Source organism: Chiloscyllium plagiosum, chromosome 7, assembly GCF_004010195.1.
Source record: "Chiloscyllium plagiosum isolate BGI_BamShark_2017 chromosome 7, ASM401019v2, whole genome shotgun sequence".
Taxonomy (NCBI): Eukaryota; Metazoa; Chordata; class Chondrichthyes; order Orectolobiformes; family Hemiscylliidae; genus Chiloscyllium; species Chiloscyllium plagiosum.
Genome location: NC_057716.1, coordinates 116,648,057 through 116,652,283, shown reverse-complemented (window position 1 = coordinate 116,652,283; position 4,227 = coordinate 116,648,057).

Genomic DNA, 4,227 nt, shown 5'->3' with positions numbered 1-4,227 from the left:
TTAGGCGTGGTGACGGAGATCGTCGTGGGGGCGGGGTTAGGCGTGGTTACGGAACTCGTCGTGGGGGCGGGGTTAGGCGTGGAGATCGGTGGGTGGCTAGTTGATGTTCATGTATCCTGGTGGCTAGTTTTCTGCCTGTTTGTCTAATGTAGTGTTTGTTACAGTTCTTGCATGGTATTTTGTAAATGACATTAGGTTTGCTTGTTGTCTGTTTAGGGTCTTTCAAGTTCATTCGCTGCTGTTTTAGTGTGTTGGTGCGTTTGTGGGTTACCATGATGTCAAAGGGTCTGAGTAGTCTGGCAGTCATTTCCAAGATGTCTTTGATGTAGGGGAGTGTTTAGGGTTTCTGGACGCATTTTGTCTGCTTGTTTGGGTTTGTTGCTGAGAAATCGGCAGGCTGTGTTCATTGGGTACCCTTTTTAAATACACTGCATATGTGATTTTCCTCTGCTCTGTGTAGTTCCTCTGTGCTGCAGTGTGTGGTGGCTCATTGAAATAATGTTCTAATGCCGCTTTGTTTGTGGGTGTTGGGATAATTGTTTCTGTAGTTCAGTATTTGGTCCGTATGTAGATGCTGGTTTGAAGTTCTCCATTGGCTGTTCGCTCTACTGTGACATCTAGGAATGGCAGTTTGTTATTTTCCTTCTCTTTAGTGAATTTTATGCCAGTGAGGGTATTAGTGATGGTCTTGAAGGTTTCCTCTAATTTGTTCCATTTAGTGATGACAAAGGTGTCATTCACGTAGCGGACCCAAAGTTTGGGTTGGATGGTTGGCAGAGTTGTTTGTTCGAGTCTCTGCATTACTGCCTCTGTTAAGAACCCTGATATCAGAGATGCCATGGGTATAGAAATAGAAAGCGGGCTATACCACCATTGCTTCAGCCAGAGGGTGGGGACTTTTGGAACTCATTGCCGCAGAGGGCTGTGGAGGCCATGTTATTTTCCTTAATCCTGTTTGACAGTCTACATATCACCCCATACAGATGTGAAGAATGGCCTCGACATGATTTACACCGCCTTATTCCTTATGGCCGGCAACTTCAACCAAGCCAACCTCAAAAGGATGCTCTCACGGTACCCACCAACACATCATCTGCCCCACTAGAGAACTGAACATCCTGGACCACTGTTACACAACCATCAAAGATGCCTCCTGTTCCATCACCCACCCACACTTTGGAGAATCAGATCATGATGCTGTGTTCCTCCTCCCAGCTTATAAGCTGAAACAGGAGGATCCTTCACAGAAAGTGCTGGTCCGAGGCAGTGGAAGAGTGTCTCAGGGATTGTTTGGACCATATTCAAGCGCTCAGTGGAAAACCTGGACGAGTATGTCACCACTGCCACAGACTTCATTAGCAAATGCATGGAGAGGGCTGAATCAATCCGCGTGTTCCCCAACCAGAATCCTTGGAAGAACCGGGAAATCCTCTCCCCACTAATGACCCCAGGCCTACAGCATTCAAGTCGGACAATCAAAGTCTATACAGAAAATCCCGATACGACCTCCACAAAGCCACCAGTGATGCCAAGAGGCAATACTGGACCAAGTTAGAGGCCCAAATCAACTGTATGGACTCCCACTGCCTGTGGCAAGGCTGAAACTACATAACAGGATACAAAATGAAGCAGAGCAAGATTCGAGCTGAATGCCAGCAGCGTGGTGTCACCTGCCCTGACAGCCTTGGGTACATCTGTTCTCTTCGTCATCACTGCATACACCGGATCGGTCTTCTTGCAATTCAACCTAAGGAAAGCCATGGGCCCGGGTGGAGCTCCCCAATCGAGGCAGTCTGGAAGACTACAGTTGATGTGGGCCATGTCCAGCCTCTCGAAGCACTTCATGATTATGGAGGTCCGAGCCACTTGGTAGTCACGAAGGGATGTTGTGTGTGCTTTCTTAGGTACTGGGATGATGGTGGTCTTTTTGAAGCAGGTGGGGATTTCAGCTGGGAGCAGGGAGAGGTTGAAGATGGCAGTGAATACCACTGCCAGATGCTCTGTACAGAATGTAACTTCATTGCTGCAGAAAGGCTGCCATCATCAAAGACCCGTCCCACCCCAGCAATGCTCTCCTACACCCTCTTCTGTCAGGCAGAAAATACAGAAGCTTGAACAGCAGCTTCAGAAACAGCTCCTTCCCTGCATTATTAGACCGAAGAATGGACTCTCTAACTTCAAATAATGCTAATCTTGTTAATGTTGATCTTGTCTAGTGCACATCCTATATGGTGTAACCTGTTTGCCTTACTCTGTCCAAGTTTTGTTTTCACCCTATGATCTGTATGTCCTTACTACGATCTGCCTGTGCTGCTCAAAAACAAAGCTTTTCACTGTACTTAGGTATACGTGACAAGAAATCAAATCAAAGACATTTCTTGGCTCCTTTTAGATTAGATTTCCTACAGTGTGGAAAAGGCCCTTCGGCCCAACAAGTCCACACCAACCCTCCAACCCTCCTAATTCCTTGTTTGAGTTATTTTCTGCTGTACTTTTGTATCTTTTGAGGGGTCTGCCTGCCTTCAGTTTTCTATATCTTACATATGCCTCCTTTTCCTTTTTTGACTACGCTCTCAATTTCACTTGTCAACCAAGATTCCTAAATCTTGCCATCCTTATCTTTCATTTTCACAGGAACTTGCTGGTCCTAAACTCTGTCAACTAGCCTTTAAAGATTCCTATTTGATGGATATGGATATGAGCAGCTCTCCCCAGTCAATATTTTCTGGTCCCTGCCTCATAGTGTTAACCTTCACCCAATCTAGTAATTTCACCTGAGGAATACTCTCATCCTTATCCATAAGCAGCTTGAAACTTACAAAATTATGGTTACTGTTCCCAAAATGATTCCCGACGGAAAAATGGCCCCTTCCCTCAGATTATTTGCATTTTGTTTCAAAAAACTACCTAGGATACACCTATTTCTCCTGCATTCAAGCCTCTGGTACTAAGGGGAGCCCCAGTCAATACAGGGGGAGTTAAAATCACCCACAACAAGCACCCTTTTTTAAATCTTATTCTTCCATAATCTGTTCACATCTCTGTTCCTCGATCACCCTCTGGCTGGTGGGAGGCCTGCAGTACGATGCCATCAAACTGATTGCACCCTTCCTATTCCAGAGCTGTACCCATACAGCCTTGCTAGGTGAGCCCTGCAAGGTTTCCCTCCCCAGCGCCCCCAGTACAGCTGTGATATCCTGTCTAATCAGTAACACAACTCCCCCACCTTTTTTACATCTCTCGATCTCACTAGAAATATCTAAATCTTGTGTCGACTCTCTTTCACCTTAGTCTCTGTAATAGATGCAACATCAGAAGTTTACCCTTTTCACTCTTTAAATAAAAACAAATACACATCAGACTTCAGTGACCTCACTCTGGCTGTTTTTCCTCTTAGAATTAGAATTTACTATCATATACTCAAGTACAGTAAGACAAGAAGTGGGCGGCACAGTGGTTAGCACCGCGGTTAGCACTGCTGCCTCACAGCACCAGAGACCTGGGTTCAATTCCCGCCTCAGGCAACTGACTGTGTGGAGTTTGCACATTCTCCCCGCGTCTGCGTGGGTTTCCTCCGGGTGCTCCGGTTTCTTCCCACAGTCCAAAGATGTGCAGGTCAGGTGAATTGGCCATGCTAAATTGCCTGTAGTGTTAGGTGAAGGGGTAAATGTAGGGGTATGGGTGGGTTGCGCTTCGGCGGGTCGGTGTGGACTTGTTGGGCCGAAGGGCCTGTTTCCACACTGTAAGTAATCTAATCTAATAACAAGTACAGTGAAAAGTGTACGGAGTTGTCATTCCTGGCTTCATCCTAGGTACAGACTCTTAGATATAAAGTAGAAAAATAAAGTAAAAGTTCAATATTACAGACCTTCTTAGCCATGGACCTGGATCTGGGCTTTTTGTCCCGATGCGGACACCAACACCAGCAGGAAGCAGTTGGCCAGCTGGAGTCACCAGTCTTCAGCGCCATCTTGCCTCTACTGACGACATCACTGCCACAATCTTGTCAATGCAGCCACCGCTGAAGTTACCAGGCACTGGGTCCAAACCTGCCTCCTCCGCCACCATCAGTGGCGGCACGGTGGCCCAGTGGTTAGCACTGCTGCCTCACAGCGCCTGTAGACCCGGGTTCAATTCCCGACTCAGGCGACTGACTGTGTGGAGTTTGCACATTCTCCCCGTGTCTGCGTGGGTTTCCTCCGGGTGCTCCGGTTTCCTCCCACAGTC